This window comes from Agelaius phoeniceus, chromosome Z, assembly GCF_051311805.1.
Source record: "Agelaius phoeniceus isolate bAgePho1 chromosome Z, bAgePho1.hap1, whole genome shotgun sequence".
NCBI classification, from domain to species: domain Eukaryota; kingdom Metazoa; phylum Chordata; class Aves; order Passeriformes; family Icteridae; genus Agelaius; species Agelaius phoeniceus.
In genome coordinates this window covers 78,810,589-78,838,370 of record NC_135303.1, presented here as the reverse complement: position 1 = coordinate 78,838,370, position 27,782 = coordinate 78,810,589, and the positions used below count along the sequence as shown (strand labels likewise).

General features: G+C 41.8%; 1 long non-coding RNA gene across 1 annotated transcript in view; it reads left to right on the top strand.

Moving 5' to 3' along the window:
- LOC143692284 (uncharacterized) overlaps window positions 1-27,782 on the top strand; it is a 140,331-nt gene that overhangs the window by 75,273 nt on the left and 37,276 nt on the right. The gene's annotated exons all lie outside the window — the stretch shown is intronic.

Below are 27,782 nucleotides of genomic sequence, written 5' to 3'. Positions count from 1 at the left end.
CCTTCTTTGACAGGTAAAGGGCTCAATCAAAAGGGACTCATGGAATGGATTTTAGGAGCCAGTGATGAGACTAGGGGTTTGAGGAATGGGGTCTGCTCTTGTAGAGAAGTGTCACAGAAAGGCTCAGAGCGGTGTGCGTGGAGGATGGCAGGGGCTTTTTGAGTTCGAGGAATCAGCAGGATGACCCAGCAGGGTGAGGGCTATCAGCTATATAGTCTTGTGGTCACTGGATAAGCAGGCTTTCAGGACCATCAGCCCAGCTTTCTTCAAAGGGCTTGGATTATGTGGCCCTGGTACAGAGAAAGGGGAGGATGAAAGCAGAAATGCCTGCTCTCCTTGACCACTTATTTTGAGGAAAATGAAAAAACACCCTGTGAAGAGCTACAGTGTATTTATAAGGCTCTCAGAAAGGAGGCCTGGACGTGCAGTGAAGGCAGTGCCAACATACCAATGTGGAGATGTACTCTGCCCCCAGGGCTGACCACAGACTCCCCTGTGCTTGGGGGTTTTGTGCCAGGAAATTGCAGGCACAAATGCCTGCTGGGCAGAGGTGCTTGAGGGGCCTGCACTTTTGACACCACTCATTGCTTGATTGTTCCTCCCAGGCCTCCTCCCCCAAGCTGGGATGCTGTTCCTCATGACATACCTGGATGGGACCTAGTGCTGCTGAGGGATCTGCTCTGGGACCTCTCCCTAGCCTCCTTTTTCTGGTGGCAGGTGGAAGAGCAAGCTCTGTCCTCTTCTTCCCTGTCATCAGATGGTGGCACCTGCCAGATATGATTGAAAGACAGCCTGCAGAGAGGGTATGCAGCTCTCACCATGGGCCATGACTGGACACAGCCAAGGCAGGAGTGACGGAAGCACGAGGCCAAGTAGGCTGTGTTGGTCCTTTCTCCCAGACAGATGGGGCATGGGTCATCTTCTGATGCCTCTGAGTGCCCTGCCTGCTCCAGCTGGCACTTGTGGGCCATCACGGCAGAGCACACTCCTCCAGAGCTTCCTCAGCAACAGACACCGTAGCTTGCAAAGACAGACATGCCATATACTAGGCTTACATGATATTGAAGGGGAAAGTAGGAAGAACCAAAGCAAGAGGTGGAACAAGGTAGTTCCAGGTCTCCCAAAGACTCCTCCCTTCTTGAGAGCTGACAAGCAGCCACAGCAGCAGCAGTCCTGTGGGGCAGACAGCACCAAAGGGATGCTCCCCTCATCTGCTCCGCCAGACATGCTGAAAACCAATCCCAGTTCCCCAGCCTCATTCCACAGCTTCCAGACCAGCACCACGACTTTACCCAGCAGGAGCCTTCCTGAAGGAGGAGGTACTCTGTGAAGACAGAGAAATTTGCTGTCTGCCTTCACTAGGGCTTGTAGCCCTGGGACAGCAGCTGAGTGGGACCCACAGCAGGAAGGGGTGGCCTTAGCACCCAGAGGTGCTGATCTCCCAAAGCCTAGACTCAAGCCCAAGACCAGGGTCTTGCTCAGGTGTGCCTACAGAAGCCCTGAGGACAATGTGCCAGGACAGTAGCGGGGGCTGCTAAAGAGCTGAGAGGCCATAGGCAGTCACAGGTGTTCAGTGGTGACATTCCACAGGGGCTGCCTCTCAGCTGCTGCCCTTTGCTGGTCACAATGGCGCCAAGGGGAATAAGTCCTTGCTTCCCATGACTTCTGCTATTGCCACATGGCACTCATCACCTTGTCTTGTGTGAGAGACTTAAAACCTGAAAGGGTTATTGTAGTCTCAGACACTTGTCAGGGGAGAACAGGAATGTTACTATGCCAGTGAGGGGAAAGTGCAGTTAAAAAGAAGGTGTTGCAGAGACAGGATAGCACTTTTCTGGGAAAAATTCCTTATCTTGGGTAACTATCTGAAAAAACAAGTTTGAAACAGCATTGCACTTGTGTATCTGACCAGGGGAAGGGAATTGAAACCAAGAGACTCCCCAGCCTCCTTTTGAAATGTTACAGAAAAACAAAATGTGTGTGTGGGTAAGGACTGTTCTACAAATAGCACAACTGAGAGGGGCTGTGTGTGCACCCACTATCCATGCACCTATCATGCTGATGACCCACGCCAGAGATGATGCTGGAACCCTGGGTGGTGACCTATCTCTGTTTTCCTACCTTTCCTTCTTCCTCTTCTTAAAGTTTAAATCAGTGAATCATGGTCTGTTCAGCCTGATTCACATAAAGTTCAAAGTTTGAATTGCTGCTGCTACAGGCTCTTCCAAAATCATTGTTGCCACATGCTGTTCAGAAAAGTTTAAACCTCTGCTGCCGCAGGCTGTTCAAAAGTGTAAATCATTGCTACCAGAGGCAGTTCAACATATCACAAGGTTTAAAAGTTGAAATCATTGTTGCCATAAATAAAACTCTAAGTGATTGTTTGGCATGGTTCTGCCATAACTTCACCTAAAGGTATCCTGAAGGTCAGCTATCTCAGAGAACGCAGCCCTGGACTGTGCTCTCCAGACGCAACATTTTGGACTGGCATCAGGGACAGGATACCATTTTTGGTGCTAAAAACAGTTGAGAGCACCAGGTTCCTTAGCACAACCCCTTCTCTGAGAAGACCCATATCCCAGGGAGCAAGAGTACTGGTACGTTTTTTTAGGGCCTCCCCAGAAGTTCCCTACAGTGACAGGCTTTGCACTCCCCTGCTGCAGAGATTGGAGGCTCACTGTGCCTGGCCTTCTCCCCTTGTCACAACTCTGGCCCGTAGCTACTGCCATGATTCACAGGCAGTGGCTGAAGTTCCATCTACTGAGTAAAGGCTGAGATGGGGAAAACCTTCAGTCTCTGTGGTATTGGAGACTGCCTTAGTCACCACCCAGCAGAAAAAGCTCATGAACACACAGAACAGGCAGAAACTGGAACGGTTGAGTCATCACCAGACATGGCTAAGGCTTTACGGGAATTACTTGGAAATGAGACAGCCTTTCCCATTGGCTTGCTGCTGAATTGATGCGTAGGGACTGCCGGCCACCTTGGTGGAATCGTTGGACAGGGAAAAAATACTAAGGGAATAGTTGGAGAGGGCTCATTTCCTCCTTGAGGAGGAAAGAAGAGAGTGTCTAACTTAGCATATCCATCCAATGACTTACAAAATATGAAAGAATTACACTCCATGGTGGAAGAGGGGGCCATGATGGGGCCTGACTGAGGCAGCAGCGACTGCCGCAAACAGCGCGGGAGATGTTCAGGAGACCACCACATGCACCATGCCTTATTCCCCTAGAGATCTAGCTAAAATACAGGAATAATATTCCCAGGGCCTCCCACGAACCTGAAACGGAATGCGTGTAGATGATGCCTCTCACGGTAGGAGGTAACATCCTAGCGAGGCAGGGCTGGGCACGATGATTAGACCTCGTGGAGAAGGTCTATCCAAACACCCGCGGCAGGCCATACCCTGGGAAGCGCGCAGAGAGCAGGTGCCTGAGCTGACGGTGACCGAGTGTGTGTCCCGCCACAAGGCTCTTTCGGAGCGGGCCTGTAGGGTCCGTCCCGCGGGCAGGCCTTGCCCGCCGCCTCCGCGCCGCTCGCAGGGCCGGTTCAAGCCGGCGGCGGCGCTGCTCCGCCAGGGGCGCGGGGAGCTCCGCCGCTCGCCCCGCCCGGACCGCGGCTGTGCCGGGGTTGGCAGCCCCGGCTGGGGCCGGCGCTCCCGGGCAGCCCCGGCTGGGGCCGGCGCCCGTGGGCAGCCCCGAGCGGGGCCGGCGCCCATGGGCAGCCCCGAGTGGTGCTGCTGGTCCTGGGCAGCCCCGCCTGGGGTGTCCGCAGCCCCTCGGCAGCCTCAGTCCGGGCAGGGGTTGCGGCCGCGGGAGAGAGCGGGGACGGGAGCGCACGGCGGGCAGAGCGAATTAAAAATGCCGAGCTTCCCGTCCAAAGGTCGCCACAGCCTCTTCGGAACCATCTGCTCGGTGATAATTAATTCGTGGAAGAAGCAGTCTCTGATTTGAAAGCACCCACAATACCTTTTGCTGATTCACTTCCACAAATCAGAATAAATTGCCGTGAAAACCTATTGCTTGATGAGTGTTAGTTTCTTTAGTGGGGAAAAACATGTCACGTAGTGTATGTACATTATTCCCCAGAGAAATAGAGGCTTTTTGATTCAAATCCATACAAATCAATTGTATCAAGCATGCACATATTCCTGCATCTCCCAAAGGATATGTATAAAATTTAACAAAGACAGATAATAAATTCACATTTAATATCTGGGTGCAGTCCCTATAACATATTGTTTTAACGATTTTAAAACCAAGTATTTTGATGGAGACTTCAAACACATCTGGGAATCTTGTGTTCCCAGGATTCATTCCTCTCATCAGGAGATATTTCAGCTCTGTGCTGCACTTCCAACTCATCTCTGTCTTCTGATTTCTGCCCTGGCTGTAACCTTCGCCTTCCCCCATCCCAGTATTCCCCATAATGCAGGTTATAGACACACACCTCCACAGAGTTCTCTCTTCCTTACTCTTTGTCTTGCAGGTGAATGTGGAAGGAAGTCAGAGGGAAGTTAAGTAGGAGTTCCATAATGCTGAGCACCATTAATGAATGCCATCCATCAGCCATCGTCTCTATAAATCAGAAACCGTTCCCTGTCCCTCATTGCCCTGATTTTTCAGTCTCTGAAACACTCTCTGAAGTCTGAGAATCAATCAGATGACACATTCAGCAGTCATTACAGTGTTCATATATGTAAGGATTTCATTACTCCAGCCCACAAAAGGCACTCTGTGACAGACTCAGGTATGAACTGATCTTTGCTGTCTAACAGTACTTCAAGGAGTCACAGCCCAAACTAAAGCAGCAAGCAAAATATAAAAGATGGAGCAACTGTGGAGAGGTAGAGAGGGGGAGAGAGAGAGAGAGAGAGAGAGAGAGAGCGAGCAAGCATGTCTGGTTCTGAGATACATCTCTGAATAAGGTCAGAGGAGGTCTGTGTTTCCTCAAATACAGCATCAAAGAATCACAAAATGGTTTAGATCAAATGGGCTGGATAGTTTACATCTCATTATGATGGTTTGTAAGGAAGACATGTTTGGATAGTTTGTGAATTGATTTTTTTGAGACTGGTAAGAGTATTTATGCTTAGGGCAATTCAGTACCTCTGCAGCTGTGTGCAAGTTCTGGTGATGACATGACTAGTAGTACAGCTGCTTCCTCTGAGTTTGCCACTGAATACACCTTCAAAATTGGTTTTCAGGCTTCCTCCTGAACACAAGATTACAGGTGCTGCACCTGTGTTTCCTTCACAGCTCCAGCCCATGGAACAAAGCTGTTATGCTTCCATGGCAGTCTTCATTCCAGCATACAGTCCAGTTTCCAGGATCTGAAGCTTTGCTACACAGAATGGACAAGATAAGGTTGGAAGTCATCAAATCTTGTCTCCCTGCCCAAGCAGGATCCCCTAGAGCATGTAATTCAGGATTGGATCCAGGCAGTTTTTGAATGAAGAATATTCTATTACTGCTCTGGGCAACCTGTTCCAGTGTGTGCTCATCCACACAGTAAAGTTCTTTGTTGTGTTCAGGTGGGACTTCCTGTGTTCCAGCTTCTGCCTGTTGCCTCTTGTCCCATTGCTTGGCACCACCAAGCAGAGCCTGGATCCATCCTTTTGATGAGATCTTTTCAGATACATATAGACATTGATGAGGTTCGCTCTCAGCCGTCTCTTCTGGAGGCTGAGCAGATGCAAAACCTCAGCCTTTCCTTACAAGGGAAATGTTCCAGTCTCTTATCAGCCTGTGGGGAATCGACAGGGCCAGCACACCCTCAGCCTGCCAGCTACTCACTTTTGTGAACTTCAGACAGTAAGACACCAACAGTGAGTAAGAGGCCACTGCAGCCTATGGGCATGTATTTTACTAAGCTAATGACTAAAGGTTAGCACAAAAGTTCAAGCAAATTTCTTCTTTGGCCTTCTCAACCATTTTTTGTTGTTATCTCCTTGCTTGGGGAATTTATGGTGACATTCTCCTCTGTTTCTCACTTGTTTGATGGATTTATGATCTCATCTTGCTCTCACTTGCCCTCCCCGAGGCCTTGATTCTGAATTCCTGCTGGCAGTCCTGCAGAGATAGGGTGTATGGTGCATATGACAGACGGGCTGGGGCACCTCTCTTGGCACTAATTCCAAGATCTTGCTGGTTTAGGAATGCTTGCAACAGTACCTTGGCATACCAGAAGTTCATCTCAGAGTCTTCTGAGACAGCTTATTTGGACAGCTTTTGAGGACTTTCAAGGATGGAGATGCCACAACCTTCCTGAGAAACCTGTTTCCATGCTCCTTCATGCCCACAGAGAAAAAAATATTTCTTTCTATTTAGGAGAAACCTCCTGTATTTCAGTTTGTGTCCTATACATCTTAGCACTCCTCGCAAGGGAAAGAGTCTGGATTTGTTGTCTTTGCACCCTCTCTTCAGTTCCATGGAATTCTCCTAAAACTTATATGTTGAGCAGTCTGAGCTCTCTCAGCCTTTCTTATTATGAGAGATTTTCCATTCCTTTTATTATCTTAGTGACCCTCCTTCAGACTCCATCTCCCAAAATGTACATTTCTCTCTTGCACTGAATTTCCCAAAACTGAACATGGTGCCCTCACCAATACCAAGGAAAGGGGAAACATCATCCCCTTCAGTCTGCTGGCAACAATCCTCCCAGTCCATTCCAGGACTCTGCTAGCCTTGTTTGAAGCAAGAGCACATTGCTGGCTTATGCTCAACTTTGTGTCCACCAGGATCTCAACATCCTTTTCTTCAGAGCCAGGATGAGTCAGCCACAAAAACTCTGTGCAGGGCTATTGTAGGCTGACAGGGGTCACTGCCTCCAGATCTGGGAGAGACTTTGCAGGATGTGAAGCAAGAGGGTTTGGAGTTGCACAAAAGTGATGGAGGGATGTTGTGAAAACGAGTGACACTCATCCACAAAAATGATTTGGGCAAGAACTGAAGGTGAGAGGAATGGGATGGGGCAGTCTGGATAGGAGAGAAAACAGTGTTGGAAGAGAGGAGTAATCGTAGATTTATAGGAAGTTTCAGACTGGAAATGACACCAATCCTTTGCACCCTGTGCAACTATCTGCTCAAAGCAGCATCACTGAGGAGGCCACACCATGTGGCTCAGGGCTTTTTCAAGTCTGGCGCTGAAAATCTCCAGGCAGGCAGATTGCACAGCCTCTGGGCAGCCTGCACCACTCTGGGCTGTCCCCAGGGGAAAAAAATTAGTTTTTCTTTATATCCATTCTGAAGCTGTGTTGTTTCAACATTTGCCAGCTATCTCTTGTGCTGAGAGTTTGGCCTTGCCTTCCCAACATGCAAGGTTATAGGTAGGAGATGGCTAATCTGAATTTCCACCAAAGCCCTTCATTTCCAGGCCGAACAGGCTCCAATCCTTTGGCTCTCCTTGCAGAGCAGGTGGTCTAGTTCCCTCAGCATCCTGGTGGGCCTCTGCTGGGCTCCCTTAATCCTGGCACTGTCTTTCCTGAACTGGAGACCCCAGCTCAGAGGACACAGTGTGTACATTTGCCTTAAGTTGTGTGGAATTGAGGGGGATCATCATGTTCCTCCTGGAAGCTGTGCTCCTATTCCTCCACTGCTGGATACTGCTAGCCCTTTCCTGCTGGCAGTTTTACAGTGGCTCCTCTGCCATTCACTGTCTCCAGGGTTCTGGCATCATTTGCAGAACTGTTATCCAGACTGACAGTGGTCAGTGCTTTACACAGAACAAGCTTATATTGTTGAACTGTTTGAGGAGTTATTTCAAGACCTGGCGATCCTCTCAACAATGTCTTTTAATAAAGCTTTGACCAGAATGATCTTCAGATCTTAACATTTTTTTTATGTGTATCTGTGCTATATGTTCACCTTATAATGATCAGATAACTGAGGGATCATTCACAGCCATTTAATCCAGCCCTGGCTTACAGCAAGATGTACTTCCTTGTGTTAGTATCTGTCTTACTAAGGGCCTTGTTCAGATGTGTTTCAGCTATCTCCAATGATGAATTGTCTTTAGTCTTTCCTCTTTTTTTAATTTTTTTTTCTAGGTTTCATCCATCATTGTCTGTTCAGGGCTGCATCAGAAGCAGCATGGCCAAAAGGCTGAGGGAGGTAATTCTGCCCCTCTCCTCTGCTCTCATGAGACATCACCTGGATTAATTTAGCCAGCTCTTGGCCCTCCAACATAGGAAGGATGTGGAGCTTTAGAGTGGGTCCAGAGGATGCCAGAAATCACCACAGGGATGGCACACCTCTCCTCTGAGAAAAGGCTGAGAAAGGTGGGATTTTCAGCCTGGAAAGGAGAAGGCTCCAGGGAAAATTCACTGTGGCCTTCAGTACTTAAAGGGGGCCGATAAGAAAGATGAGGACAGATATCTTATCAGGGCCTGCTTATATAGGACAAAGAGGAGTGGTTTTAGTTAAAGGGTCACCCCCTTTCCCCTGCTAGCCATGCTCCTTTTGATGTAGCCCAGGCTTTGTGGGCTGCAAGTGCACCTTGCAAGCTCACGTTGTTTTTCATCAACCATCACTGCCAAATCTTTCTCTGCAGGGTGGCTCTCAATCACCTCTCCTTCCAACCTGTAGATATATCTGGGATTGCTGCAAACTCTTTATCCTGTTAGAAAAATGACTGTTGGAAGCTTATTAGTTTATTTTTTGAGTTTTTTTCCCTTATTTTTCTTGCTTTGAGAAAATAAGTTAGAAAGACAGCCAGTGAAGACTTACTGCCCCCAGGTGTCCATATGAGGATTCATTGGATTAGGAGGCAGCAGCAATATCCTTTACCAAAATATCTTTCTTTTTCTGCCCAAGAAATCAGATTTTATGCTTTTATCATAGCTGTCCGAAGACTTTCACTTTATTTTCAGATGTACAGTATCACCACAAGCACTAGAAATAGATAAGATCAGGTTTTGGGCACTGAACAAATACATAAGCTTATTTTTCTCAGGAAAATTTTACTTTCTGTTTTAATTTGGAACAGGCAAACTTTTAATAAATAAACAATTTGCATACAGCTAATAATTTTGGAAAAAACAAATTAGAATCTTACCTAGCTTACTTTCAGTAACTCAGACAACAAAATTGGGGGTTATTCTCAGAGGAGAGACTGGGTGAAACATAAAAGCAGCAATGAAGGAAGCATAGTTTTCATTCCTTGAAGAACCATAGCACAACAAAAAACCCAAAAGAACAAACTAACTACCTAACTAACTAACTAAACCCCACAGAAAATAAGATGTTCTCTAAAGGCTAGAAGGGTGATGTTCCTTAATCTGCATATCCATTGACTTAATTCTCTGGACATGACACTTCACACATTTCCTCTGAGGCGCATTGGTCACTGAGTAAGGAAATACTGCTGTGTGACTGGGGCAGACCGACTCCTGGTGGGATTCTGTGCTCCTTGCAAAGCTCATAAAAGTTTGATTTTAATGGCAGCTGCCCATTAGTGTCTCAAGACTCTTTCATCTTCCTGATGTGTGTTCTGTTACAATTCAGTAAGCTGAAGTGCCTTTGCTTGGTCTCATGCAAACTTTCAAAAACTGCTTGAATATTTATGGCTTCTGTTCAACTTTGTGCCCACCAGGATTCCCAGGTAGTCTCCTGGAAAGTAATTTTCCAGCCATTAGGTCCCTATCATATAGGAGTGTAGGGAAAGAAAGCAAAGAGCTTTTAATTAGAAAGGAAAAGACTATTCAGTTGAGGCAGGAAAGATGTAATAATGTTTCTAAAATGTAACAAGTAGCAGAGGCACAGTAGTTTTGCAGAAGAAATTGTTATACAAGCACTTGTCTTAGGGAAAAAAGCTGATGTTGCTATTAGGGAATCAATCATGTGTATTATTGGTTAGCAGACACCTGAACATACCAAGCCATTTGTCCTTGGTATCTTTCCATCAGGAAGCTTGGAAAATGCCCAGTATGCAGTGCATGATTGATATTTTTGCCCTCTGTACAGAGGCAATAAATTTTTACATATGGTATGTGTCTTCTACATTTTTGTGAGCAAATCAGCATAGATTTTCTGACTGAATTTGAGATTTGCTGGTGATTTTTATGTGTCTGTGTTTGTGTGTGCACTCACATGTGACTTTTTCATAACCTGTACATGCAAAAGTTAAAAATTATTCTCTTTGGCAGTTGCTTTGATATGTTAAGGAATGTTGATGTCAGAATTACATCATCTATTGATGCTTTTGTGAAATGGTTTAGAGGACAAACTTGTTCCCAGCAAGATAGCCAAGTAGATTACCAAGACCTTTTCTCAGTGACACAGAAAAATGTAGATAGATTTAAAAATATGCATTTAATTATATTTTTACATATTAAATTTATATTGTTCTTTGTTGTAAAAAATTAGCTTATTCAGTTATGAAAAGGAAGTTAGGGTTGAAACAGATAAATATACTTATAAAGCAATTCATACACCTAGGAAATGCATTATCTTAACTTGATCATTTTATTGTTTAACACATTTATGTCTGCAACAAGTACTTCTCTTACACAGTTTGCCTCCAGTACCAATTGCTTGTTGCAATATATAACACTTTTAGCATAGTTTTGTAAGATTTTTTCTTTTCCTTCAAAATGATTTAAAAATACCTGTATCCTTAAAAAATATGATTGTGAGATAAAGATGAGTATAATCTACAAACTATGTGAATTTGTGACAAAAACTCTGTTAATATTTAAGGTGAATATTTCAGAATACTCATGAGACTGTGTAAAACCTTTTTTTTTTTTTTTTAATAAGGCCATACCTCCTTATTTCTCTTGAGTGAATCTAACCTGGATTATTCAGAGTTGAGAGTTGATCTCTGGCTTTTCTACAGCTTTTTTGTCACCCGACATCTTTTCTCCTCTTTCTTACATATTTTAGTCCCTATGTGTTCATCTTCACACTTAATATTATAGTATTAATGTTACTGCATTTCTAAAGTTCACACAGTTTTTCTGTACTTCAGAAATATTTTTAGTTATGCTGTCTTTCCACAGAAAGCCTTCAGCCTTTACAGTCTATTTCAGTATTGCTTCTTTTAGCAGAAGCTTCAGCCTGTTTATGTTTGACCATTAATCTGATCAGTGTAAATCATGGTAATTCTATTTCAGTCTATTAAGGGGATAAGTTGAAAATTAATTATATTGTTATTATATTTTCTCCTATCAGACAGACCCTTTCAATATAAATTGCATTGTATGTTATTTATTTTTCTTCAAATACATAAACAATGGCAGTGGTCACCCCTAGATTATTTACCTATTGCTGACCCCTGCGAAACTATGGGAGAAGGATTCTTAATTTGATATGACAAATAATTGATATTTTGATATTTTATTTTTCATTTGGCCAAAATTCTTTCTGAAGTGGCCTTCTCTTTGCATTGTTTTCATGGTAAGACTATACATGTCTTTGCAAGGACAAGTAATCATCAATAATCTTCCTCTCAGATTTCTTACCTCATAATCTTATACTTCCAAATAAAAGAGAACACAGCAGGAGAATCTTATTGAAATACTTAGTTCTGAAGAACTACCAGGTGTGTTTGTAGTACATCCTATCTGTTCCTCAAAAACAAGACAAAAAATATGACTCAGTTTCTATAAATCATCATTCTTTAAACAGGTCTTTCATTTGAAGAAGTTAGCTTCTGCTTTTGAGTTTGAGTCACACAGTAATTCTAAAAGGCAGACAGAAAAAATGTAACTGTCTAGACAATTTGCTGCCCTAGTTGCAGAACTGTAAGGAAAGATAAAATTAAGATTTACCCTTTCTTTGTTTTTTTTTGCAAATAACATCACAATACTGTCTGCCCCTCAAAGTGTGTAAGTCTAACCTTCATGCTTAAAGGAATTAAAATTGAAATAAAGAAATTGAAAAGAAGACTTAAGGGTTATGTTTACAATCCTTATTATATAACTTCTCCACTACCTTTCAATCTGTAAAACCTATCTGGTCACCCAATGATTTAGTAGCTATATATAAAAAGAAAGCTCTGACATAAACCTTTCTAGGGAGGAAAGATCTCCCTCCTACTGAGATAAACTTTATAAGACACAATGTACACTGTAGATAGAACTTAATTTTCAACTTATTTGCTTTATTATTATTTCAACTTTATTGATGTTTTTGCCTACCATTCTCAAAAATGAGCAAGAAAATTATGATGCATTAGGCCCTGACCTTTATGACCCTTGATAAATCAATCAGTGCTTTTGCTCCATGCCTGTCTTGGTTTACCATACTTTAGTAATGGAAGGCAAGAGAAAATCAGTCAAAATTAATTACTATTTACTAAACTCATATGAATTGTTCAAAACTATTTGAGGGCCCAAAGAGCCCATAACTCTGAAACTCAGGTTATCAAAACGTTTTTCTTTCTTGAAAGGAACAACTGAGAGAATGAGACAGGCAAACAGAATATACAAGTTTATCTTTCTGTCTCAGAAACTTCTTCATCTTTTGACAAAGCAATAAATCCTGGCAAATACAGAGGAGAGTGAAGGAGAAGGGAATGAAGACTGTGTAGCAATTCCCCAGGGTGTACTCCCAGTGTTCATAACTAAAGGTCCATCTGTTTCAGATATACCATCTTCATGTATTTTTCTTGGACGAATATTTGTTCACTCCTTACAGATCCTACATAAGCTTTTAACATCTGCAGTATCCTGAATCAAGAAATTTGAAAGCTCAACTGCAATTGCCTAAAGTGACCCTGGAAGAAACTACAAACAGTTGTTCTGTATTTGCCTTCTTTGTGCCACTCATAATTCAATTTTCATGTATAGGTTGCCAGCAAATCCTACTACCAGCCACTTGTGGGCTGAAGTGTAAATACCTCTCCTGAAAATACTTTCTTACTGATAGAAATCCAGAATGGGTGTACCAGGAAACAGCTAAGTAGCCTGAAATTCTCCAGCCTATGGAGAGCATATGGTGAGCTTGTGGAATCAGGAGAGATGGTGAATTGTGTGAAAATACAGTTCATATTTTCCAAAGTACGTGCTAGAAAGCATTGGATGAAGCTATTGTGCAAAGGCTGAGAACAAACCAAAGGTGGAGGTATTTCTCCTGATGTTCAATTAAACTATGGGACTTTGCTGCCATGAGCTGCTATGGAGAGAGAAAATTTGCATGGATTCAATAAGTTTATGATCAAATGATGGGAAGAAAATCATCTGCAAGTAATTAGTACAGAGGCATTGCATTCAGTCAGTAAGCCCTAGACCTGCATGTTTTTGAAGGTTACAAGGGCATTTGAAAAATCTACAGTATGCTCATTCTGTTCTAATTTTTCTACTTAGGCATCCACTGCAGCCAGGTATTAGAGCGTGCATAATGCGTTGGATGGGCCACCGATCTATGCAGCCCTTGGGATCTGCACTCTTGTGGGCTTGCTTTGTCACTTTAGTTTCTCTGTCTTTACTTTCTCTAAGATATTGCAAAAATGAAGAAAACATAAAAACTGAGATTCGCATCATAGTCCTTTATCAGGGACATCTTGGATGATGATTGCCTTCTAAAGGCTGCAGAATTTTTTGGACTGTTGACCCCTAAAGTGGGCATATTCCTCCAGCTGATGCAGGAGCTGCCAGCACAGTTAATTTGAGTTCTCTTAACTGAAAATTCCCTTTAGCAACATGTGCTCCTCTCTCTGCCAGGTCACTTGCTTGTGAAGCATAGATGCTGACAGTAATGTCTTTGAAAAAAACCTGCCCTTTGGAATTACTGCAGCAAACATTGCCTTTTCTTAAAATGAGAATTTTCCACAGTAGAATGTCTCATCTGGCAAGTACAGCTTGCCATTAGTATTATTTCTACGATGATTTTGAAGCAAATGATAACATTTTAACCTATCTAGCAAGAACTAGAATATGTAGAAATCCAGATACAAATGCTGTTTCTCAACATATGGAAAATCCCTTTTCTTTCTACCCACCTAATAGTACTTTTTCTTAGGTTTTGCCAGATATTTTTGTAGGAATTTTTTCACCTTTAGCTTTCTACAGAATCATTTGCCTAGAATTTACAATTCCAGCTGAATTTTTCAGGTAGAAAATTACATTCATAAAATGCTGTGAAGCCATGAAGCAGATTTTTACGTTATTATGTCTTCCGAAGTTGGTATGGTGATTCCTTCAGTCCAGTTATTAATCATAACTCAAGAGAATAACATCTGTAAGCATTGTAAGCATTGTATCATAGTCCATTTAAAATTAGAGCTCTGATCCTGTAACTATAGGCACCCTAAGTGTAGTAGATCCAGGCCGGAGAGGAGAGAATGATAATGTGTAGGTACATGTGATCTGATGCCTGAAAGTTTGAAACAAACATCATTGGTTTAGAATTAAAGGTGCATTTGAAAGCCTTGGAGTTTTTGGGGGGTTTTTTGGTTGTCTTTTTTTTTTTAATTCTACTAACCTCACTAATGAGAAGAGGAAGTGGTGGGTGACTATCACAATAGAGGACTGATTTGACCAGGTACTGTTAAGAAGGGTGCCAACCCCTCCACATGGTTTTTACCCTCATTACTCAGATTGTTCATCAACTGATTCTGTAATGCAGCAGTCTTCAAAATTTTTGATCACACACTTCATCATTAAAATTATTTTCAGCACACTTCCTATATATTTTTTAAAGTTATACATATTTACTATTATACTATTATGCACATATAATGCATGCACAAAACCAGAGATTAAAAAGGATGAGATTAAGATAAATTTTGAGATAGTTTTCTAAAATCTCTTTTACTGACAACATAAAAAATCTGAAAACCAGGACTTTCCTGTGCATGCACCTCACCTTAGAGACCGGTGAATAATTTCAGACACTTTAGAAAACTAATGCTGCAAAAAAAAAAGATTGCTGTATGAACTCTCTGAATAATCTTCCTGAGAGCTCGCAGAACACCTGGGGGATCAGGACGTGTCACAGGGAGGTGTGACCATCCCAATTGTAGCAGCTGGATCATCAGAGCCAGAGCATCATCTCCTGCCTTATTGCAGTAGCCCAGAGTCTCAGGCTCCCTTCCATGTTTTTTTCATTTTCAAACTGGTTGAGTTAAGCCTTCTCAGGACAAAATTACCTGTATGGCACCCTATGTTATGATTATTGCAGCCTTAGTCCTTGAACCCTCATAAGGAAGCTTGAATGCCGATTTTTTCAGCCACTTCAAAAACAAATTTACCCTGAGAATAAAAAAAGATAAGTTTATGTACTGAGCTCCCTAGAAAAGAAGAGTGTTCATTACAGACTAGCTTTAAAAGCATATAATAAATATTTTCTATCAAGGTAAAGGTTAAGAACATCATTACTCATTGTAGAACTAGAGTATAGGCAGACTCATTTGACTTGTTTCTATCATCTTTATTTTCATCTTCCTGCACAGAGAAGCAGACAGCTCTATATATCATCGTTGAAGCCAGAGCTCCTCTTTCCCTTCTCCCCATACTTCCACGAGCTTTCTGCCCTGCCCCAGCAGTCAGGGACAGAGACATCACAAACAAATGACCAGGACATGGCTTCTCCTCACAGGAGCACATCATGTCTCAGCATCCCTCCACGACAGCACTTTCTGGTGTCACAGCTCCTGCTGCCCTCACAGACAGACATGCAGGCAGCTTGGACCTGCAGGAGGGTTTAGCACTCACAGCACTGGATACTGCAACATCTCCTTTTTTGTTACATGCCTCAAAGAAACTTACAGAAAAATTCATTGTGGTGTGCTAGGAACCACTAATACTTCCACAGGGCACATTAATATTTCTGCTAGGAAATACTGAAGACTGATACCTGGAAACTTGCTGCCATCATATGCAAAATGCTTAACTGCAAGAGCTGTCAATGAGATGAACTCAGACATCCATTTAAACTAAGTTAATCTGTTTAATTTGGGCAGAAGCAAATAAGGGAAAAGAAGCCTCTGCCTTTGGGAACTGACACTATCCACAGTCTAATTCTTCCTCCTGACCTGTAATAAGAAATACCTGTTCTTAATGCCCTATCTACACTGAAATAATATGATGTTTCTCATGAAGATAAAACTCCATTTTTCATGGACTAGAAAATATAATGGTGAAATGGAAGTACAAACAGCAAAAACACAGACAGACAACTTGATCTGGACCTTTTGAAGTATTCTAACTGAACCCTTTTTGATGAAATGTATCTCTCTCAGCTGATCAAACTTCTTTGATTCTGCAGTCATAAAATAATGTCCTTGTCCTGATATTTCAACGTCCTGTCACAACTCATCCTTTTCAAATTCATTTGGATTGAGGAAGTTATCAATCCTGTGGTGTAATCAATGTACCCTCCTTCTTGCAGCTGTCAGTGCTACCTGAAGTGAGTCTCATGCATATTAATGCTGAAATTTTATTAAAGCTTTTGTACAGAGAATACGATCCCTGGTGGGACACTAAGGAAGAGAATATGAGACATCAGGACTTATAAGTGAGAGTGGTGCAAATGACAGAATACTGGTCAAAGTCCTTTATTCATTGCTCAATTTCATTTTCTTGATGGAGAGACAACTGAACCAAAAAAAAAACCCCAAAAAACCAAAACCCAAAAAAACCCAAAACCTCAAGTCTGTGAATAACTTCAGCTTCTCTTCAATAAATGATTACCAATTTGATATTTCCCTCTTTAATTGCTAATGAATCATATAAAATATTAATTGGCCCCTCTTGTATATTAGGCTGGACATCTGTGAGTCAGTTACAAACATACTGCTGCAATATTTGATACTGCTGTAAGATCAGGGTCATTTTGAAAAGCAGTCTCTGGGAATGAAGAGGAGTTTTTCTGAACTGCTGGTAAATTGGAGAAGACAGAAAAAATTAGAGTGATTTCATTGGTTAGGTCAGCAGAGAGAGGTGGCTTGCAGGCTGCACTCTAATGTCTATGCTGCCTTCAGGTCTGTCAGCTAAAATTAATGATTCACTGCAAACTAGAAAGGACTGTTTTCTGTGAGCTGCTGGGGGATAAAACAGCTTTGCAAGGTCACATTCTGTGCACACTGTTCCTCATTAACCTCCGCCTGGCCTAATCACCAGTGAAAAACAAAATCCTTGTGTAGACATATGATAAAAGGCAGTAGTAATATCTGATTATATTTGGGAGACCAACAGGAGGTCGGAGAGCTTATTCTATGAACAATGTATTTAGCGAGATAAGACCTGGCAGAGCAAACCTGGGTTTTAGTGGAATTAACGGAAACAAAATATTAATATATTTCACATCTAAGAACAGAGTATGGTCCTACAATATTCACTTTATAATATGCATTTCTTTATTTAAAAATACATATTTCATATGCATTTCAGCTTGCTTTCTTAATTTTCCACTATTCATCAATATTAGCTACAAATAAATATTTTCTGTATCTTAAGTGATAGACATCTAAATTATATAAATCATTAAAACTACCTTTTTTTTTTTTTTGTTCTACTGAGATTACTACAAGAGAGTTTGTAATAGGAGGGAGGAGAGGAAATGACTCTGGCAGAGACTTTCAATTCTTTGCTAGAAAAGAGTATATTTTGACCTTTGTCCAGGATACTCATTCCAAATCAAATCAAAAGCTGTATTCAAAAAAATAGACGCATTATGTTTTCATTTCTTCCAGAAATTTAGACATGGTGTTAAAGATCTTCAGATAGAAAGGGAATTGTGTTTCCCTCAAGGGACTGAGAAGAAAGCACATAAAGCAAACTTTAGAAAAAAGTCCATAAATACTTTAGAACCAGAGATCTTGAAGCCTTTAAAAAAGCCAAAATAAAGCTAAAATAATCAAGAATTATTTCAAATACACATGCTTAGTAGATATAGAATGATAATACAATACAGATTGACATAATGGTATTTCAAATATCACATTCTTAGCCAACAAACTAGAAAATGTATATAATTCACATGATATACATTGGTATAATGATGTTGCCTGGTTGTCAGCAAATTAAGCCAGGCACTGAATACACAGTAACAGCCCATTTTCCAGTGAACACAGAGAGCTGCAAAGTGGCCACTTTTTTTTTGTTTTTTTTTTTTTTGGCAGCCCCTTGGAGCTGCTATCTTTCCCAGAAAGGAAGGACTTCCTGAGAGCTCATCAGGAACTTCTGGCTTTCTCAGTTTACAGCCTCCCTAGTGGGATGCTCTGGGCTCTAAATACATTTTTAGTATGCTGATGGGAATTTTTTATTTGACCTATTGTACCTTATAAAATAGATGACCTCATTGTCTCCGGAAAAGTAATGAGAATCTGGTATTTAGTATGATGTGTAAGGGCAATGCCTTCCTTTTATTTTTTTTACAGACCTTTTAAGATTTCCATAAAATATTATTTAAGATAAATAGTGAATTACAAGAGGTTCCTGATATGTTTTTAATATAGGTATGAATTAGAGAAATAATCTGCCACTCTTTCTATGACAGTGGAAAGGATCAAACATACGAAATGAACTTTATTGTTGTCTCTAAAATGAAATGTAGGGAGCCATTTTGTTGCCATGTATCACAAGTGAAAACATACCAAGCAGTGATTTTCTGCATATATTATACTTGTTATATATTTCTGCTTTTATAGAATTACTGTGCTTGCCTAATGCTTCATTAACTCCATTCTAGAAGGTCATGTCTTTTGTACTGGCAGAGCACGTTGTGAACTAACATGGTTGACAACAGTGAGTTATAATGTTGGAATAACACAGCAGTGTTATTCACAGTGATTCTAATAGGATCTGACAGGGAGAGTGTGTGAAGGCTGTGCAGAAGGTGATTATCTAAAAACTGCTACTCCACAGAACATTTGCAAGGATGTTTGCATAGATCTGCTACTCACAGAGTGTTTCTTTTGAATAAAATCTGTGATGCTGGAAAACAGTTGTGGAAACAAGTAGAGCCTTGCCAGGGAACAAGAGATCTATACCTTTTACAACTGATATAAATCAATGTTTCAAGCATTGCATCCTTGTCCTTCCTTGTTGAAAAAAGCCAGTGAAGAAGAGGTGGCCCAGATTCATCCTGGTGCTCTCTACCAGCATTTTACTGAGATGCTGAACTAGGGGGAGTCCTTTAGCCCAGGCTGCTTTACAGACAGAGGGCAGCTTTATGGCTACATTAACTCTGAGTTGCTACTGGACACATCTCTCTCTGTGTCTTCATGAAATCCAGATGGACTAGGATAAATAGAGCTGGGAGTCTGATTGAAGTGCCCAACATTAGGAAAGAAAACATCAGGTCTGAGAATCCACTGCTGTTCTTCCCTCCCCTCCCACTCACTTCTCAGTAACATTGCTGCCTTTGGTCTCATGCTCCCCCATCATCTGTTAGTTGTCAGAAGCAGTACTGGCTCTGGTAGTTTAAAACAAAACAGAATAGTTCAGAAACTTAATTCTTTGAACAGAAGGCAGTTCTATCTTCTGTGATGAACATGTTGCCAAATGCTGGCAGAAAGAAAACTAATAAAATGGGTGCAGAAATTCATGGATATTACCTAATTCTGGGATAGAAAACAGTAACATTCCTTAAAAGCACCAGGAGTGAGAATGCTGGGCACACTTGCAGTATGAGTGCCATTTTGTCTTTGCTGTCAGGAGGCCCAACTGAGAGCCTCAGGTTGGTGGCTGCAGCCACAGTGCTCAGGACATCCCTATGCTCAGGGTATTCCTATGTTCAGGACATCCCTGTGCTCAGATATCCCTGTGCCCAGCACATCCTTGTGCTCAGGGTATTCCTATGTTCAGGACATCCCTGTGCTCAGGACATCCCTGTGCTCAGGGTATCCTTGTATTCGGGACATCCCTGTGCTCAGGACGTCCCTGTGTTCAGGGTATCCCTGTGCTCAGGCCATCTCTGTGCTCAGGGTATCCCTGTATTCGGAACATCCCTGTGCTCAGGACATCCCTGTGTTCAGGGTATCCCTGTATTCGGAACATCCCTGTGCTCAGGACATCCCTGTGCTCAGGGTATCCCTGTGCTCAGGGCATCCCTGTTCTCAGGACATCCCTGTGTTCAGGACATCCCTGTGCTCAGGGCATCCCTGTGCTCAGGACATCCCTGGTCTCAGGACATCCCTGTGTTCAGGACATTCCTGTGTTCAGGACATTCCTGTGTTCAGGACATCCCTGTGCTCAGGGTATCCCTGTGCTCAGGGCATCCCTGTGCTCAGGACATCCCTGTTCTCAGGACATCCCTGTGCTCAGGGTATCCCTGTGTTCAGGACATCTCTGTGTTCAGGACATCCCTGTGTTCAGGACATCCCTGTGCTCAGGACATCCCTGTGCTCAGGGCATCCCTGTGCTCAGGACATCCCTGTGCTCAGGGCATCCCTGTGTTCAGGACATCCCTGTGCTCAGGCCATCCCTGTTCTCAGGCCATCCCTGTGCACAGGGTATCCCTGTGCTCAGGGTATCCCTGTGCTCAGGACATCCCTGTGCTCAGGCCATCCCTGTTCTCAGGCCATCCCTGTGCACAGGGTATCCCTGTGCTCAGGGTATCCCTGTGCTCAGGACATCCCTGTGCTCAGGGCATCCCTGTGTTCAGGACATCCCTGTGCTCAGGGCATCCCTGTGTTCAGGGCATCCCTGTGCTCAGGACATCCCTGTTCTCAGGACATCCCTGTGCTCAGGACATCCCTGTGTTCAGGACATCCCTGTGTTCAGGGCATCCCTGTGTTCAGGGCATCCCTGTGCTCAGGACATCCCTGTGCTCAGGACATCCCTGTGCTCAGGGCATCCCTGTGCTCAGGACATCCCTGCGCGGCCGCGGCTCTCGAGTCGCGGGGCTCTGGGCACTGCGGCGCTCTCGCACCGACAGCAGTGCGTCCCGAACCTGCAAACAACGGTGACAAAGTGACACCTTCCGGCCAAAGGGAAGATTTGCAAAACGCCCCAAACTCCTGTAGCTCGGGTAGTGCACGCGGGGAGAGAGGCCAATCATTGCGGATCCCGCAGCCTCTGTTTTCTTTTAAAATATTGGTAGCTAATTGCTTTCCACCGATACCATTTAACCGCCAGATACTGGCAATCGTAATACTCCACGGCTGGTATTTGGCCAGTGCTGTTTTCGAATTGGGCTGAACTAAATAAATCAACGCCAATAATTTTTTTAAATCTTTTATGAATATTCATTTAAAACCTAATGAATATTCCTTACTCAAGGGAACGGAGAATGTGAAGATCTCTGGAGATACGTGGTAATGTACCATCATTACCTTGTCCTAACGCTATGTGGCAGGCACAGAAGTGTTCATGTGACACACACTGAACTTCTCAAGCAATGTGGGGTTCCACAGATTGTGACACAGGTGCCAGACACCAGCATGCAATTTCTTACAGAGCCTGAAAATGGAAGGACAGGTAAGGCTGCTGAGTGTCTGAAGCATTCCAGGACTGGCTAGTTCATAAAAACCTTATATTATTCTTTCTATGTACTGAATTTGCTAGAAGTCCTCAGAATGTCTGCCTTTGATTGAAATGCTGCCTATCATCATGGCTATTGATGAATAGAATTGGTGGTGAGAGCAGGGGAAATAGAGCAAGATGGGGTTTTGGTTGGTTGACTTAACTGTGTCAGTTCTGTACCTTTAGACCAACTGAGAGTTTATGAACTACCATAACATAAAAATACTATTCCTTTTAAGCCTGACCTGGAACTTATTAACTCAGCCAAATGGCTTCAACTTGACTTGTAATAAGTCAAGGGGTGAAATGAAATAGACTAGAACCTCATTTTCTCCTAATTTGTGTGGTTGGGCAGTTCAGTAGTTAAAAATATTCCCCAAAAGAAAGGAATCAATGTTAGTAGTATATTGATAACCAAGAGACTATGGTCATGTTCTGATTGAATAAGTTGATGCTTTGCTATTGCCCATAACTTTAACCAGGTACACCTTATAGATCTTTCCCTTTGGGGATCTTCAATTACTTACCAAACCACTGTATGAAAACCTCACTTCCACTTAGGATTTTTTTCAAATGCTATATTAATATTTCTGCTTGCAGAAATCTTTTCTGTTGTATTCTTTTCAGCAACAATCTTTGTCTGTGGTCGTTCAGTAAAACCACTGCACCATGTCTCATCATGGGCTGCATTTTTGCCTTCTAATCATGTTTCTGTGATCCTTTCCGTTCAGTGATGATAATCAGTAACTCTTTATAACTAAGTGATGATACTGGACAGTTTCAATAAGAAATTGAACGACAGCATGTGTTATCAGCTATTTCTTCATTGCCATTAGAGCTATAGCAATGAGAAGGAAGCAGTACTTTAATTTCAGTTATCAAGTTCTGATAAACAGGACATAGAATTTCTTTCATTGGTACTTCTTGTTTAATTGACCAGTAGTTTAAATAAATAATTTCCTGATAAAGTCACATTGAGTGTCATATAATGTTTTCTGACTGGCTTCCCACTGTTGAAATAACTTTACAGCTGCCTCACTTGGTTCCTTCATTTTAGGGTACAGATTTTACCATGTAAACTTTCTGTAGCTTTCAGTATTTTGCTGCAAGAATTTTCTTTTCAGAGTCTGGGAGTCACCAGTTACTCAGGCTCCTGGTGAGCAGGGAAAAGGAATTTTTGTGACCTTTTTACTATTGCAGAAACAGTTCTTCCATTTCTCCGTAAGAACATCAAGATAATTTTTCTGGGTAAAATAATTTAAATATAGGCTACATTGGTCTGTGAAATCATTGGATTGAGAAATGAGTCAACAGAATTATACCACCAAATTCAAGCCTGAATCATTTTTTTGATGTCTAGGTGTTTTTTGATGTCAGAAATGACCAAACACGTTGCACCAAAGCCTTCAGGTGCCTTTACTCTGATCCAACTCTAATCAGATAGGGCATAAATATATACCTAGTCACAAGGTATACTTTCAGAGCACTGTGCAATGTGAGGTGATTTGCTTTTATGAATAATTTTATTAAAGGAAATTATAATCTTGAATTTCCATTTGTGAAGTACAAAAATATGAGGAGTTTATTTTGCTTTATTTCCTCCCACATATACAGATAATTATTTAGCTCTTTTTGTGCAGATTTAGCTCTTTTTTGATTAATAGAGAGGCAATCATGAAATCTTACACTATGTGATGGACCAAGGATCAATCTCCCAGCTTGACCTTAAAGTAAAAGATTAGATTTCATCTTCTGCTAAGATTTGTGGAAGAGAGATGAAAAGCAAATAATCTAGCATCTGACAATCTTGAATCTGACTATATTACTGCTTCATCTTGCATGAAAATACTTACTTCCAGGAACACCCCAAATCTTGAAAATTACCAGTGGCAAATAAGGATTATATGAAAAAATATAAAATCCCCAAAGAAGTATATTTACCTTACCTATTGCCAACTATTGAAGGATATATGCTTTAAAGAATTATATATTTTCTATTCAATGTTTTCAGCAAAGGGGGAGGAATTCTATTGCTTAATAGAATTATAGTTGTTCTCATTACTTAGGCCTTTGCCTTTTTGATTCCTGCTAGACATTTAAAGTCAATTAACTCAATGGGCAAGAAGCTTGATAAGTTTATGACAGTTATATAGAAAAAAAAAAAAAAGATATTTTTGGCCATATATTTCCAGCTAGTATTGGAAAGGAGACTCAACCTGGCAAAATGTTGTTGTACTGGGTCTAGATGGGATGAGTTGATGTCCTTCACTGCAAAGAGTGCTTGCTTCAAAATTGTGGCCAAGTGGCAGAACAGAGTTGGTAACACAGCAGTGTTTTGGGCACAGCTGAACAAAACTTGCACAGTGCCAAGGGTTTATCTTTTGTGCTCTGACTCCCCAGAGAGTAAAGCCAGTGTGGGCAGGCATTAGAATGCCACCTAATCAGAACAACTCCCTAACTGACCAAAGGAATTTTCCACCCCAGAGAGCATCCTTATCTCCGAAAAAGACTCAGAGAAAATATATGAGATATGACAGAGGACATGACATTTGCCCTCTCAAGCAGCTGTTACACAAGCTGAGGCCCTGGTTCCCACGAAGAATTTGGACATCTGCCTACCAAAGGCAGGCTTCCCCTATCAGAGTGTCACTGTCCTGATGCTAGAGTGGCTTTGCCTGCCTCCCATTTCCTCCATGTCTCACAGGGAAGCAGAGGGAGTGAGCAGCTCTGTGGGTCTTTGGCTGTTGGCCAGGGTCAAACCACCCCACAGCCAGCTACCCAACAACAGGAAAAGCACAGACTGGGGCATGTACCCCTCATACAGCTCTTCCAACCTAAAAATATAATTGAGGAAAAGAAAACCAATAGCCTTTCAATTGTCTCTTCTGAAATATTTATTACTTCTCCCCATATGAAAAAGCCCAAAGTACAAAGCAATATGGGTGAAGAACCATACTTACACTGTAAAAACATTGATGCCTTATTAAGGTATATAAATGGTTTCTAGATGGAATTTTTCACTGGGAAAAATTAAAAAATGGACAAATTGTACCTCAGCTTTTCTCAATCTAAATAGTCTTTTAGTCCTAAGTGTTGATAAACAATCTTGGGAAAAAAAAAATCTGTATTATGAAGTTCTTTTATAATTATTGCAGCATTAACCCTGAAGAGTAAGGAACAAGCAAAAATTCAGCATGTTTCTGCTGTCCTTAGCATATGAAAGGGTATGAGAGTAGGGCAGGCATACAGTGATATGCTTCAGGAATATCTGCACGATTTGACCCATCCTTGGATTAGACTGTCCTTGAGACAAAGGCTCTAATCAGTACTTAATATTGGCAGACTTTTCATTTGTGAATTTACATAATTACTTTTTAAGCTTGTCTAAGCTTTGATATTCATAATATGCTGCACCAGTTAGTTCTCAGTTTAATGACATCTCATGGGAAAACTACAACCTAACAATCTGTACATAAAACAGATATTGTTTTGTTTTTATCAACTTGTTATCTGCCACCTAATCTTACTTAAAATATTTTCCTTCTACAACTCTGAGCACTCATTTTCAGATTCATAACTATCAGTGGTCTATCAGCTAAGCATCCTTCTTGCTTTTATTACTGTGTTGAACATCATGGATCTCAGCGTTGGTCCCTGCACTTTATTTAAATATTTCTGTTTCTTGTTAAATCAACTGTTGTTCTATAATAGGTCTGTTGTTTTTTCCCCATGTATTTTCAGACACTGCTACTATGGGACCTTGTAAAAAAGTTTTTGGAAGTCAAATACACCATTTCACTCTTTCCATGAGTTTATGTTTTCCTTGGAATAACTCCTATACATTTCTGTGGTGACACTAATCCTCCTATACTGACTCTTCCTCAGTGTACCATCTATACCCATATCTGCTGATTTTAGTTTTTGCTGATGTATCAACAAATGATAGAAAAAGCCTGCTTGATCTAGAAGCCATTTATATACTTTAATAAGGCACCAAAGTTTTTACTAGTGTAAGTATGGTTCTTCACCCATATTGCTTTGTACTTTGGGCTTTTTCATATGGGGAGAAGTAATAAATATTTCAGAAGAGACAATTGAAAGGCTATTGGTTTTCTTTTCCTCAATTATATTTTTAGGTTGGAAGAGCTGTATGAGGGGTACATGCCCCAGTCTGTGCTTTTCCTGTTGTTGGGTAGCTGGCTGTGGGGTGGTTTGACCCTGGCCAACAGCCAAAGACCCACAGAGCTGCTCACTCCCTCTGCTTCCCTGTGAGACATGGAGGAAATGGGAGGCAGGCAAAGCCACTCTAGCATCAGGACAGTGACACTCTGATAGGGGAAGCAAAGGCTGTACATGCAAGCAAAGTAAAACCAGAAATTCATTCACTACCTGTTTTCAAAGCCTGCTCTTCTCTTCTTTGCACATTTTTCTTACAAGCAATGCCAGAAAGCCAGAAGCAATGTAAAACACTTCCAAAGGTAGGGAACTCTGAGGGTTACAGGAAACAATTTTCAGAATATTCACTACTTCATATGTCTGCACTGTCAAAATCTGAGGCATGGTAGAAGTGAAAATCACCTGAACAGCTTTTAAGTATCATATCTTACTTCCTCATGATGACATCTCAGAGCATACAGACATGTGCAGATCCTTCTGTCTAGCCTGACGGAACAAACTGATCCCACAGCTTCTTCTCCCAAGTTAACTGATCTGACAGAAACGCTTTTATTTGCTTCTCGAAAAGCAGGCTGTGCTTTTGCATTGCATTTTCTAGGTAGTGTCTATATATACATGGATGCAAAAAGCCCAGTAAGAACTTTTTCATATGCTCAATTTATGGGTTGAAAGGGTTAAACCCAGATTTGGTGAGGAAGAAGGAATAGCTTTGCTCAAAGTGACCTTGCAGCTGGGAATTCTAAAATTGACAGTGTGAGAAAACTCCCATTTCCTATGCCTACTCTTGCTCATCCTTTGAGAAGCAGAAATCACGGGGAGAGATAAGACACTCAAGATATGTGGAGAGCCTTCTGTTATACAGGGGAAGGCAGCAGGGCACCCCCACTGTCGACCAGGATGAGCTCAGCCTGATGGGGGCTCTGTCCCTGTGTGTCTCTGCTGCCTGCTCTTGTTATCAGGGTAATGAAATAAGTCTGCTCTCTGCTTTTTGTCAGCGGTTTAGTGGTTGTCCTTGAGTATTTGTTTCTGTCAATTCACACACTCAGCTTTTCTGAATGTGTGGTTGTGTCTCCTGGGATTTGTATTTTTTTCTCACCGCTTCTTTCCTTCATTCCTGAGTCATAAAAGTTAGTGGTTGCAGAGATTTGAGTGAAGTCTCTGAGCAGAACCACTGCACCTGAACCCCTACGTTCTGACAAAACAATTGCATGCAAGGGCTGAACTATGTGGCAAATTGAGATCAGCTCACCAAGAGAAATACATCACTATAAAAAAATGATCCTAATTCCCAAGTTTCAAAGAGTAACTGCATGACCTTATTTTGTCTGACAGTCTTAGAGGGACTTTAAGTAATGCAGAGGTTAATGTATTTAAAAAAGTCAGACATGATTACCAGCTCTTTATCCACAGAAACAGAATTAAAGTCAGTAAGCAGCAGTTGTTCTGCAATATGGAAAGGCTATTGCTATTTTACTTGCACTGGGGAGATATTTTCTTTCCAACCCAGAGTATGTGTTTGAGCTGTCAAGTTGTTAGGCGTTTTTAAACAATACTGTTCTACATGTTTTCCTTTATGATTTTTGGAAGTAGTCATGCATTTAGAAGAATCATGACCCTTAACAGCAAAGGATACAAATTCCCTTATTCTCCTCTTTTGGAAGGACTCCAAATTTCATCTCCCTCTGCTATTATTCGCCATTTTCTACATGATGCTTTTTAAATAGTAGATTTTTAAGAAAGAAAATAAGTATTTGTTACTTCAAACACATAGATTCACTTTTACTCTATTGCAATAACTTATCCACCAAATGCTCTTGGCTGCATATCTACCTCTGCTTAGGATTTGATCATTTATTCATAGGGGTTAGCTTTAGTCTTTCCTATTTTTGTACAGACTCATCCTTCTGTACAGCAAACTCCAAGTGGCAGAAATACAGGTAATGGTACTCCCTCCTCTTCCACAGGTCATCCTGCCTGGTAACTGTCCTCTACTGGGGGAACAAGCTCACAAACATTCAAAACAACTGCCAAAAGAGGGACAAAATATACACATCCCGCTGTGCAATTTATTTATCTCACTTGAGCTCTTCTGGTGAAGACAGCAATGAGCAAGGATGTGTTACTTAACACAGCACAAACAGTGCATGTACTTAACAAAATGTCATAGTATGCCTTGGAGATCATAAAAGGCGAC